Source organism: Sus scrofa, chromosome 5 (assembly GCF_000003025.6).
Source record: "Sus scrofa isolate TJ Tabasco breed Duroc chromosome 5, Sscrofa11.1, whole genome shotgun sequence".
Classification (NCBI taxonomy): domain Eukaryota; kingdom Metazoa; phylum Chordata; class Mammalia; order Artiodactyla; family Suidae; genus Sus; species Sus scrofa.
In genome coordinates this window covers 49624903-49639289 of record NC_010447.5, presented here as the reverse complement: position 1 = coordinate 49639289, position 14387 = coordinate 49624903, and the positions used below count along the sequence as shown (strand labels likewise).

The 14387-nt window shown below is 34.0% G+C and overlaps 1 protein-coding gene across 29 annotated transcripts in view; it reads right to left on the bottom strand.

Moving 5' to 3' along the window:
• SOX5 (SRY-box 5) overlaps window positions 1-14387 on the bottom strand; it is a 1006514-nt gene that overhangs the window by 527174 nt on the left and 464953 nt on the right. For 3 of the 29 annotated variants that reach the window (XM_021092929.1, XM_021092927.1, XM_021092930.1), the window contains one exon: window positions 825-952. The exons of 25 other annotated variants lie outside the window; for them this stretch is intronic. The gene's annotated coding sequence lies outside the window, so the exon portion shown is untranslated. Of the gene's footprint in view, window positions 1-824; window positions 3149-14387 lie in introns of those variants that run through there. One more of the 29 variants, XM_021092952.1, reaches the window with a different exon arrangement.

Genomic DNA, 14387 nt, shown 5'->3' with positions numbered 1-14387 from the left:
TTCGCTCTGGAAAGAAAGCCACCTTGAAAATAATTAATAAAACATCAAAGCTGCATACAACTTCAAAAATCCACATGAGACCGAAACATTTGAGGCAATTAAAAGAAATTACTAATTTATATAAGGTGGTACTTCTCTTTGAAAGGTATTTTCATATATACATATAAACTGAAATCTCACTTTTGGCTTCAAAATGGCAATTTAAAATCTTAACAACATATCCATAGCAATTATGAATATTAATTTAAATACATAAGCTTTGAAAAACCTTAAGAATAATTTGGAAATATTTACATAATATCAAAAACTGTAGAGAAGTGCAACCTACATTTTAATTGAAACACAATTTATAGACATATTATTAGAATTTGGAAAAAAGGCATACATCTTATATTTACAATATGTACAAAGGCGAAATGACCTCCCTAAAAGCCATGGCAACACAAAAAATCTCATTTATCAGTTACACCTCACTGTTACTGTCCTAAAGAGTTAGCTTTCATTTATTTATTCTTAAATATGTATGTCTTGCTTGGTGGTGGATATTTAAAAATAACAGACTAGGAGAAAAAAACGATGACTAAGAAACACACTAGATGTGGAAGAGGGAAGAGAGGCAGAGGAAGACACACAGAGATTATCACAAAGTAGAGAGGTGCCTGAGAAAAGGCAAGCTGGACAGAAGAGACGATGTTTACTTTGGCTTTTGAAGATGATCCATTCTGAAAGCTGTGAATGGAAGGACACATATCCTGGGCCACCATAATCAACTGCTTAAAGAGGAGGATGGAAAGCTGTGTTGGGGTAAGATAGGTCTTATTTACCTGGTCTAGGTGTTTAGACTTTATCCAGTAGACAAATGAAACTCATTAGAGGTTTTCAATCAGGAAGATGACATAGCCAGATTTGCATTTTCAAAACATAACTGGCATCATCAATGAGATAAATGGATCTGTAACAAGAGACAGGAGGCAAGGAGTCCACTCAGGAGAATTCTGTGATGCACTGACAGATGGTGAGAACCTCAACTAAGGGTGAGAGCACTGATGCTTGAGAGCAATTTTCTCTGCGCTCTCCATAAAGTCCTAACCTCATATGTCCAATGTATTGATTTCAAGGAACTACAAGGCTTTTAAAACCTTTATTTAGCATTTCTAGAATACCCATCTTTGCAGAGCACCTTTTCAGGCAATTCTTAACCAAACCTCTCAACCTCTTTAGCAGTGAAAGGGTAAGTTTTACTCTCAGTGTTGAATATTTTTAAATAAAAATATTATTACTATGACTTAGCACCTCTGCACCAATGTATTGAGACCATCAACTGACCTACTTCTCTATTTGTCATTAACCTTTTACACCCAGTGGTAAAGCAAACTACAACTACAGCTGTCAGTTGCAAACTTTGTCTCCCTTCCCCATTAGTTTCACTCTCTTCAATGTCACCTCATGAAACCAGCCAAACTGATGAAAAGACATGGCATTTATTTGAAATTAGAGAAAAAGTAGAATGTGTAGAAATGCACTACATGGAATTAAAAACAAAGAAGCTGCATAAGAATTTATTTAATCAATATTTTTGTTTTGAAGATGAAGAAAATTTGATCCAGTAAGACTGACTTGCCCAAGATAAAAATTGACTACTGAAACGGCTTTTCTAACAAGATCACAGGAACCATGTAACTATTAACCCTGATTTCTAAAGCTGTTTTATAAATGATATAAAAATTAACATAATTTGGGGAAAAAAGTTATTTTCTAAGGACCTACAAAAATGTGTGACATGAGGATAAAAAATATTGTATTTTTAGGTATGTCCTAAGTTAAGAGAGCTTTTTGTTTTATTTATATTTTTAATTAAATAAGAGGGATGGTCATTTAGGATTTAACCACAAAGTTGTATTAATAATATTCTAATCCTGAAATGACACTGAAACACATATACGTAGTATGAAACCAGTCAGTAAAAGGATTGTTCCCTCCATTCCAATATATAAATTGTTAAGGAGATCAGCCAGTCCTTTGGAATATGTTCATGGATGATTTAGGAATTAGCAGCATGATTGAACTGGTCAACATCTCTTTTCAACATAAACTGATTTTTAAATACTTTTTTCTAATTATAGAATATAGCTGGTTTGTATTTTGATAAATGATGAAACAACTATAATGCATCAGTATATAAGTCGACCTGTGAGTTTTAAGACAATGTAATTATTCCATAACAGACCTAAAAGTGACTGGTAGAATTTTTGTGTTGTATACATTTACTATTTTATTTATGCAAAGTACAAGTAGTGGAGGCTCACGGATCAAACCTATACCATTTAAACTCGAGGGGGGGGAGGTATACTACTTTTACTTGACATTATTCAGAAAAAAAAATTAGCAAAATTTTGATAAAATTACTTGAGGGCAAATTCATGTATGTAAAATAAAAATATTCTTCTTAAAGGACAAAATAGTTAAAGAAAACTTAACTAAAAAAATGCTTTTGCATATTTCTGTCAGAAACTGTATGAATAGCTACATGACACAAATATGTAGATACTTTGGGAAAAAATTTAGTATAGATTAACTATCTCTATGACTACAATGCTAAGGAGCACAAAAATAATTTCTAATCCAAATTTGATATTAACTAAGTATGACAATGTCATCTCCATAATATTTCTTAAATTCTTCCATATTGCTAGAAAGTAACATTGCACTGCTTGAAAAAAATCACAATAAAATTTGGCTTGACTGGCATTAAATTTTGTATGTGTTAATGCAGGCACACATAATTTTTGTACATATTTGAAATGGTATTGCTAATACTAGTTTCTATTGTCTATCTGTATATTTCACCTAGGACTATGGACTATGTGTTGAAACTTCCAATGTTTGAAGATCTGCTTCTTTGCCCTTTGAACTGTAAGTCACTTTTGTTCCAAAATATTGTTTGCTGCAGCATTCTGATTGATCTGTGTGCTTTTGTATCTTCCCCAGGATTCCAGAGCTATGCCACATTGCTTAAACCATGCAGACTGAGCACAAATATTTGATAAGCAAAGCTGATTTTTTTAAGTCTTTGTTGGGGAAAAAAAATGGCATTGTATCTAGTATATGATTTTAAAACTTTTCATTGCAATGGTTAAATTTAAAAGTGAAAAAGAAAACTGCCAAGGGAGCAAATAAAAAATGTTTTAGGGCAATTCTATGTACTCGTGTGTATGTGTGTGTGTACAGTATATTTGCTTATATATATGTATATGTATGAATATATATGTGTGTATAATAATAATTATATATACATATAGTGTATACATATACACATACACATATATATTACCTTAGCCTGGTCTCTGTAATCATTAGCAGTAATACGCTTATTAACTTGTTAGTTTAATAATATGGCATCAAAGTAAAACCCAATGATGGAATCAAGCGAAATCACAAAATGATCGTTTTCTCTCTTTACCCTAAGCTGAGCAAGGAACCTTTCCAAACAGTGTGAACTCACTGGCTTCCCCATAACTCTACAGAGTTGCCATATAACTGGGAATCAGAGAGGTGAGGTCATTTCATCACTCCATGCAAAAAAATGCGAAACGTCTGCTAAAATCTGACTTCACTTGATTTACTCTCCAAGACTGTTTTTTATTAAATATGTTTGACTGCTATCTCTAATTAAATGTAGAATTAATTTTGGCAAACTAACCACAGATGCAGTTTATGTTCAATTTTATCAGACAGATTTATTTATAAGCTGTCAACTTCTTGAAAGACTTCATTTTGGAGCAGTTTTAAATTGCTAACAGTAGCTGTAAATGGAGCTACTGTTCTCTGGAACACTAAAGGAAAAGTATGCTATAAATGTCCATTCCATCTGTGAGGAATCATAAAACAATCACATTCCTTTATTTTTTTTTTCCTCCTTAGGACCTTTATTAAATTAGTTCAACTCAATTAAAAATAACTTCAAAAACATTTCAGAGCCTTTTGTTTCATGGAATACTTGGAACTCTCTGCACGGAACGTCACCCTTTTAACTAATCCCTTTTAGTAAATGGAGGAGAATAGTGGTATTGTGACTTCAGACAGTGCTTTCAAGGGTCTCTACTGTACCGAATTGAGGTCACTGCAAGACAATGCTCAACACCCAATAGCCATTCAAACGTTCTTCACAACTCTATCAAACGTGTCTTTCTTTCTCTCACCCGCTTTCTCTCATGGCAAACTCAGAGGACAATGGAAAAGCCTCCAGCACCATTTATGGTCACCATATTTGCACATGACAAAGTCTATTCTTCCTGGTTTGCCAACTCCCTGTAAAAAGAATAAACCCTGGGATAGATTTTCCCACCATTACTGTTATTCAAACTTATTTTGGATTTAATGTTTTTGTTGTTGTTGTTAGAGGGCTGGTACATGGCATGTGAGATGCGGACTTGCTGTATTCGTGCATGGGTAACAAAGCAGAGACTAAATACAGAATTAAATATGTCACATTATAGCCAGCATATGCATGATGGAGTGTACCATTTAGTACAAAACAGAGACAGATGATGAAACTGGAATTATCATACCTTGTCTTATTGTCTAGCAATAACGGTAGTATAAAACTTACTGTTTGCCCGTGAACCACCAAACCTGTGCCCCACAAGCACTATTTAGTTTCGCTTGGGAGTTTTTATGGCCATAGCCACAAACAAACAAAATCAATTGCTGTAAATTTTTCTCACCAGGGTTGTTCCTTTTTGGAAGGCAAAAAAAAAAAAAAAAAAAAAGAAAGAAAAAGATGTATCCAGAGTATCGCCCTCCAAACAAACAAGAACAACACATATTTGCAGGCTATATCGTGAAGTTGTTACGATGAAGATTTTGATTTTAATTAAGAATGGGATTTGTAGGACAATTAGTGAGAGGTAATATTCTTTGCAAGAAACAGTGCCCTTATTGGAAATACCATCTAAAATGAAATGGGGACATTTGGAGCTGCACAGAGACTTATTTCTATGGATTTCTACAGTTAATGAGAAGAAAAATATGAGGAAAATGAAGATACCTCACCTGAAACTCAGGAATACGAACACTGCCTTTTTTCTCGTTAATTTTTCTTTTTAATTTAAGTCATAGATATTTGTGCTGTTGAGTTTTGCAGCAGGTAATCCTCTTATCATTAACATATTTTATAAGTGGTTTTTTTCACAGTTATTCTAGACCACTGATTATTAGTATACCTCATCTTCCTTGATGATTTTAAGAAGATGTAATATATGTACAATGACATATATACATTTAATGATATTTACAAAGATGTTTTATATATATTATATGACAACAGATGTACCAGTTATTTTGGATAATCTTAGCTGCCTCGACACTAAAAAGAGGGCTTTTTATCGTATTACAGAACAGAACTTGTATAACTGCTTACATGTTAGAATGACCATTGCCTTCATAATATATAAATTTTCATGTGTTACGAAAACGAAAATTGTATTCATTAATCAAACATCTGATAATTTCACACTTGTTCAATGAACTTTATGACAAAATTTATATTTTTGCTTTCTATACACTATAAGATTAAAGGAACTATAAGATTAAGGGAACTTCTTTTAGCAGATGAAAAAATATTAATAGTGCCTATGTTATCAGATATAATGTGAATTATGAAGACAATATATATAATAACATGTATGTGGTTTAAACGTGTACTGAGCACCAAAATTCTGCACCATCTATTATTCTATGGTATTTATTAAGCATATGCTATCTGCCAGGTGCTGTATGAAGCAATGGTAAAGTACAATACACACTGAAAATGTCTTCAAGCAGTTTAGAATCTGCTGGAAAAACATGCAACTAAACCAGTATAATTACTCAGACTGTGTGAAGGGCTGTAGATATACAAATAAGTAAAAGATTTCTTTCTTTTAACAAATTAAAAGCGCAAATTCTCCAAAACTATGGCAGGAAAGCTGAGTGTAATTTATGAGAGTTACTGAATAGCCATCTCAAAAGCATCACAGTAAATGTATAAAGATTAAGGGTAGAGTTGAAACATAGAATTTACTGGGGAAGGAGGAGAGGAAGAAGAAGAAGGAATAAAAAGCATGAACACAGAAGGAAACAGAAACACACGGATCCTAACCATTTAGTGGTACATTACGTCTCTAAGGAGCCTTATTTAGATGGGATTAGGGCAAGAGAGGTCTGGAAACCCAGATTGAAGACATAGCGTAGGTCAGTGATTTTGTAATGCTCCCCTGAAGACAGCTGATTGGTGTAGTAAAATACAGGGAGCCAGAAAGAGAATTCCAAGGCTACTTCAGGATTCCAACTTAGAAGGGATGAGAGTATGATGTCTCTGCTGTGCCAAAGGAGAGGAGAAGATGCGTTAAAGAGAAAAAAAAAAAAAAATCTGTAGGGCTTTGGAAGGCAGATATGGTGGTGGCTGAGAAGGGGAAGGGAGTTAACGTGATTTTGAAGATTTTATACCAGGCTGGCTATAAATACAGTTGAACTATGTCAAACTGCCAACTTAATACATCTAAGTGGTATCTGAATAGAGAGGGTAGAGAGAGAAGAGAGGTTCAAGGAGAAAAATGTGGTTTGTGTCCAGATTCAGGAAGCAGAAGGGTGGGGTCAATAAAAGAGTGACTGGAAATAGTCTTCCCACAGAGACAGGATTCACACTTAATTTCCTTCGTATCACTGAAAACATGGGTGAGCACATTGTTTTTTGTTCCTCCAGTGTTAACTTCAAAATATAACAGTTTTCATATTATGTGTATCTCTCCAAGACATAATTTTTCTAATTCATTCTTTTGCTCCTTCACTGTCCTTTAATTAAAACCCTAATAGTGACATTTTTAAAATAAAATTTCAGCTTAAAAGTGTTTTTCTATATATTTTTCTGCAGAGTACATTATGTCAGAAAAAATTCTGAAAGTAAAAATATAAATATGGTACACTTTGCCAATTCAAACATCATCTGTCCACCTTCCTGTTTAAAAAAACTGTAATTTTGTTATTTATTAATTTTAAAAACAATCTTCCTCATGAAGTTTCTAATCATGTCCCTCTTATCTTATTCTATAAACCTAGTATAAATTTACAAGACACATATTGTTCTTTAATAGCTGTCTCATTATGGGCAGCCCTACCCCATCACTATGCATTTTACCTTAATTATTATAAATGCTAAATCTTAACTATGGCTATATTTCTCTTGATTAAGTCTAACTATAATATCAACGAGGACAAATGGAGCTTAAATATAATCACTTGTATATTTGCCTTATTCATTTTCTAACTACCTTGTGGGGAGGTGTTAACATCTCTTTTTCATAATTATGTGGAAGACATGCTGACTTCAAAATCTCCAATGGAGGATATGTGTTTTTATTTAGGATAACGATAAAGACACGTAATATACACTGTCACTACTATCCTACCTGGTACCTTTGTTTGAAGTGAAAGGGCACCTCCTACTGACTGACCTTGTCCAGCAAGAAAGAATGTGGCCAACAACAGGTTCAATGGGTGAAATTCAGTCCTATTTGCCTCCTATTCATCTCCTTGACTGGGCACTTGGGACTATATTAAAAACTACACAACTGAGCGTGGGTTCTGGCTGACTGTATGCCAGGGACTGTTCTATGTATCTTATATATACTCTCTCCATTAACTCTCACAATAGCTTTACGAGTTAGGTCAATTCTTATGCCCATTTTACAGATGTAAACTAACTTGCTTATGTCACAGCTAATCAGTGGAAGCATCCAACTGTGGACATTCTGACCCCAGAGCCCTTGTTCTTAGCCACAATGAATTACTGCAAGTATCATTATGTTAAACCAGGATTTTATTTCATATTTTTAGTATGGATTTTATAATTATATTTTGTTCATTCTTTGACTATAGTATACCTGTGTGTTAGTGGTAACGGGCTGAATAAGTTCCACAAACATATTGTAATCTACTATTTTCTTATGCAATTACTTCCTAATAAATGGAAGGGAGGTGTTACTAGAAAGATGTCACCAGTGGTTTCAGATTTGTCATATTTGAAAGAAGAAAAGATTCTTCATTTTGAAAAAAGAAAAACCACCTAGTTGTTAACAAGTTATTAAAGTTAAAAGAAATACTGCAATTAATTTTTAAATGGGTAGAGAAATGAACTCTGAACACATCCTTCCAACACCCTCTTCAAAATAAAAGCTTTAAGTCAACATACTTCAATTAGTTTTTTAAAAAACATCCCAAAGGTAAGATAAACAGCGTGAGTCGTCCACACAGACAAGCAAGCATAGGGTCAAAAAAAAAAGTATTTAAATTGCACTAAAAATATTTTACTTGGTAGTAAAATACTTCTTAAAGTATTTCTCAACTCAAACTAGTTTTGCCAAATCAGAAGTTTTCTTTTGGGTGGTTAAGAAAGCTAAGACCATGCAAGATGATTTTAAAACCATTTTACCTATTACTGTTATGTTTCCAAAGGAAGCTTTGGCAAACAAAATTTGGCTGTTAGGGAGAGAAAACACTGAACTTTTTTTTCATTGTCAAAATAGTTAAGAAACTCCTGGTTAGAAATAGTTTAAAAACCTCTGAAGTCCTGGGTAAAATCCATATATACCACAGGTTACAGAGACTCTTAGAATGTTGTTCCTGTAAGAAATGGCTTGGGAAACAACCGAGGACATGGTGCTAGATTCCTATAGCACTTGCAGAAATGCCGAAAGAATAGAAAACCTATCTGCTTGTTTTTATAGTAATCTTAAAACACACAGACTTTGGATTACAGAGTTTAGCAAACAAGAAGTAGAAGGAAGAGATGAAAGAGGATGAGGAAACTGCTATGCCTTAAAAAACAAAAAACAAAAAAATTGGTTTCCAAATATATTAATGGAGCTATTCAGAGGAGAAAACTTCAAAAGCGAATTCCCAGGTACTGATGTTACTACATCCACAAACCCAAAGTTTTAAAATAATGTTATTGGAGTTCCCTTGTGGCACAGTAGGTTAAGTATCCGGTGTTGCCACTGCAGCAGCCCAGGTTGCTGCTGTGACGTGGGCTAGAGCTCTGTCCCTGGAACTTGTACATGCTGCAGGTGCAACCAAAAGAAAAAAAAAAAAGCTATTATTTAATTTCTAGTAACTATAGTTCTCTCTGTGGAATCTGACTGGCCCTATAGACCCAGGAGAGTCAAAAATTCAAGAAAGTCCACTAAGGTTGGTGAGACTTTCCAGTTCAATGGAAATATAACCATAAAATAAAAAAACACAAGAGTTCCTTTGTAGCACAATGGATTTAAGGATCTGGTATTGTCACTGCTATGGCAAGAGTTCAATTCCTGGCTTAGGAACTTCCATATACTGTGGGCACAGCGCACGCACACACACACACACACACACACACATAAAATCAAATATTCCAGGTTTAGATTGTTATAATTCATTCATTCAATGAATCATTATTTACTTCACTGTCTATTTCAAGAATCAAGAATATTTCTCAAAGTACCAATCAAAGACAGGGTCCAAGATTATTAAATAAAAATGATGTAAAAAGATCATGTTTTCACAAAATTTACAGTGATTTGTTTTCTTCATTATTTAAACATACATTTAATTAACTTAGTAGCAAGGGCTTCTGCATATGTTTTTATATGTTGGACACTGCCCAGGTAGCTACACCACAACCACATGTTTAAAGCACCATCAAGTGTATTTCTCTTTCTCTTTCTCACTATCTATATATTTATATGTATATTTATACATATATAATTTCAGAATTAATGTACTTATATAATCAATACTACTAATAATCATAATTATTGCTCCATAAATTACTATAAGTTTGATCCTAATTTATGAGTGAAATGAGCTAATAAGACAACAGGCTATACTGACAACTTTTCAAAGACGGATGTTGCAATTTAATTGCAACACCCACTCTGCACATGTATATAAAAGAGAAAAATGAAACAATAAATATCTCTTTTATCTTTATTACTCATCTTCTCTTGTTTCTGTTTTTACCTTGCATGTTTATTAAATGTATGGGGTAAAACCAACAGGGTGCTTTGCCTACAAGGGTCAGGCAAATTTACTTGTTTACCAGGGTGTAAAGGTCTATGTGGGGAGGGTGACTTTATCTTTGATAAAATGATTAAGATAGCAGATTATATGCTTTTTATTTCAGCTGAGAAGAATTAATCTGAAAAAGATTTGTGAATGATATGCTGGGGAGCAATGAGTTTCAAGTTAAAGTGCGACCCTCATATAAATTCTAAGAGCATTTAATTTACTAGTGTAGATAATATGGCTTAGAATATGTGGGAAAAAAAAACCCACATTCCTCTTTTTCAGGAGATGATTCTTCAACACTCCCCCCCACTGGAAATCTTCCTTTTAAAATATTGAAAGGAGCTAGTATTTAAAAATAGACTGCTCTAAATATGCACAGCTTCCATTTATTTGAACAACAGGCAAAAATAAAAGCAACTCTTGTTGCCCTCTGCTATGAACAGAACTAACAGGGTCTCAGTGTAACGAGGAAGAGAGACAGGGTTTTTCAGTCCTCACCACTGTTCCCCAACTAGTGAGTCTCTACAGATTGATTATCTCAGAAATGGAACCCAAGGCAGGAGGAGACACTTATATCCCAGGAATGCTGTGAGCAATGGATAAGAGTCTCTGCCCTTATATTTTAGAAATACTAAAAGTATAAATCCCTCCTTTGCATAAATCTCATCCTTTAAAAAAAAATCAAGGATGTATCAACACAGGGCTACTGAATCAAAAACATGTTGATTTTACATATTTTCAACATCAATCTCATGGTGAATGTAGATTTTAGGAAGAAGGGGTTCCTTTTGGAAATGAACTTCCCCCATTCCTTGTAATTACAGGCTGTGAATAAGCTGTTTTAGAAATTGTCTACTGTCTTCATGTATATAAGATAACGATTTTTTCATTTCTATAAGAATAGTATAGCATCAGTATTTCTGCTGCTAAAAGCTGCCTTAGTGAGGTTTGCAAAGGCACAGAAGCACAAAACCTGCTGAGGAGGAAAAAGCTAATAAAATACTCGTTGGTTAACAAGGGAAGCACCAGGTGAAACACACATATGGATTTGATTACCTGAATGTACGTGAGTGATTAGGTAATCTAATATTAATGAAGATAGTTTGAGCTACTTATTAAACACTAAGGGCTAATTTATATCGTCCTCCTATCTACCTACCCCTCACATCACCACTATTTCGGATGATTTGATGTTTCCACTTGAATATGGTTATAGAGACTTCCATTGATAAAACTTCCTCCTGTACCCTAAATCAGTCATTTGCAAACTTTTCCATCTGAACACACTTGGGAAAAATGATACAATCCTATTGGCAACAGTGGCCCATTATGACAGCAAATTTTATTTAGGGACGAATATTTAAAATAGAAGTACTTTTAAAAGTGCCTTCCTCATCCGGCCTTCTGAATCGTACCCCACAGAAATAGTGTATCCTATGGTTGAGAACCACTGCCAGTTTACTTAAGAATGGAACAAAATGTTTAATTATCAGTTTTTATGCCTGAGATGCCTATAATAAAATTGCAGATGACTTGTTAAAGACTATGTAGATAACACCAGTAATATCCTCCTAGTTGGAAATGAAAAATACTGATATTCATCCAAAAGTCAGTAATACATCTCTGCAAAAATATCCATACATTCTCAGAGGGTAAAAATATTAGTGAAGTGGGAAGATAAAAGAAATACAATTTCTAGCTAATCAGTAATTCCCTATTTTAGTCCTTGCTTTTAACAAATTCCTCCATATATAGGAGAGAGCAGATTTTTCTGCTTCATCCTAAAAAACAAAGAACGATTGCTACTCCCTTCCCCCCAGTTTCTATATACAGTCACTTAAATCCATCTGCATTCCAGTCATCATTACAGATGATAGCTTTGCCAGATCCAGTCCCATAAATTGATATATTGGAAAAACTGGCATGAATATTTTAATGTCCTGACATTCTAAAGGATAGGCTCTTTAGGTTTGCATTTATATATGAATATTAGGAATTTATATGTGACTATATATACTTTGACAAATTCACACATAGAAAAAAAATTTTTTTTAACCAAACAGAAAATTGAACTTTGGTTAAATTTTTAATGTATATACTCCAGAGCTATATTGTCATCGTTGATAAATGTGGGAAATTGAGGCACAGCAGTACCCTCTAGGTGATAACCAAACAGCATATGACAAAGAGCAGAAAGACTGGTAAAATGCCATGCCTTATGTGCTTTCCTCTCTGGTCTAAACACCAGATTGCCAGAGAGATTCCTATAAGGAATTCTTTAAGATGAGACCTGGATAGTGAAAGAAAATGAAAGATGTGTTCTGAATATAGGGATTCTCAGATACTCTTTTTCCTTCTTCATTTCTGGAAAGTTAGTTGGCTCTCCATAAGCGTTCAGCATGATACACTTTATAAGGCAGTCCTAATGGCTTTCTGCAGTTATTAAACCACCTCTATTCTATAGGAAATGGAAAGTATATATGTATTTTTCCCTCCAATAAAAGGAATTGATACCTAAGACCAGGTAGAATAATTTAAGGATAATGAACCAGTATGCCCAAAATAGGCATGCAATTATTAAATATTTTAGATGTTTCACAGAATCATGTGATTTAAAAATACCTTGAAATCCTCAGAAAATAGAGATCACCTCATGTTTTAAAAATGTACTTTTATTAAAAGCCTGGTTAACATATTTTCCACCTCTCTTCATGTACTTAGATCTTGATTTTAAAGGAAATGGCAAATCTATAGTTTACAAGTGCCCCTTCCAAATCCTTACATTTAAACTCAGTGAAAGTAATCATTTACCTCATTCTGGAATGAATGCTAGTCGGCTAACGAAAGGGAAACACAAACTCACATTCGCTATATTTCTATGTGACCATGAAGAACACTTCTGGAATTACATAAAGTGCTCTTTTTCGCTGGGTCAAAGAATCACCCTAAGAGCTCAAAGAGACATAGATATGTAATACCAGTAAGTGAAATGATAAAATCATATATTAGTATGAGTCTTTATAAAGTACAAATAATAAGAAAATAAAAAGTACGGTCAAGAAGTCCTCTCCATGAAAATAGCATATCAAAACATCATACAAATATTTGGATAAATTGAAGTATTTGGATAAATATATCCAAAAGACATGCATATGTTACTATAAAGTTTAATTATTTTTGTTGACAACTTCGCTTTCCCCCTGCACTATCAAGGTAAGATCTGTGCCATAAGCACTTTCAGGGTAATGGGCTGTGTGCTCTAGACATCCAATCTGAAAGCCAAGCCTGAGATGGTGGGGAAATGACATTTAGAGACAGAATAAATTACATAACACTGCAACATCTGAACCAGGGCTCTGTGCACTTGGGAGAATTTGGGGAGGAATGCCGCAGAACACCTGACAAACAAGGCTGCTTTTTGTTTTTCAAGCCTACAAGTTGACAGAGAACTGTCGACACCTTATGGAAAAACCAGAAAAACATTCCAGTGAGCAAGCATTCTGCTGCTATACTTCCTTTACTTCCTTTTAATTGTCATTCCAAACAACTTTGAAAGAACAAAGACCAAGTGCATTCTTAAGTTTGGTTTTTTGTTCACCGATTCAAAAAATAAACTTGTTTTGAGACATCGCCTGACAAGAAATCACAGTATTTCAGAGATGCTTGACTTCTGAGAGGAATACACACTAAGTATTGATGTTTTTAAATATCACAGGTCTTGTATTTAAACTGACACAATAGAGCATAGAATATGAACAAAATGTAATTCTTTATCATAACAAAAGTATGATATATAATCATCATACACTGTATCAGTGGTGTTTTACTGGCTAAAGCTAGTGGAAAATTTGAAATGTGAGAAGTTTATAAAAGTGAAAAATAAAAATTACATATTCACCCAAAAAGAAGACATATATAAACTGAATAAGGGATGATGTATATTTTTTTCTTTTTATGGCCACACCTGTGGCACATGGAAGTTCCCAGGCTAGGGGGTCAAATCAGAGCTTCACCTGTCTTTCTACACCCCAGGAACAGCAACGCAGAGCCTTAACCCAATTATCAAGGTCAGGGATTGAACCCACATCATCATGGATATTATGTGGGGGTTCTTTACCCACTGAGCCACAACAGGAACTCCAGGGATGGTATTGTATAATATATTTTAATAAGAGTCCCATAATGGAGCAAGATAGAGGCAAATAACAGAAATGACTTACTAGAACATAGGAAATCCATGCTAATATTGAAAATACAGTGTTTTTATTTTAAAGAATCCAATCATTCTAGCTGTGACATATGAAAAC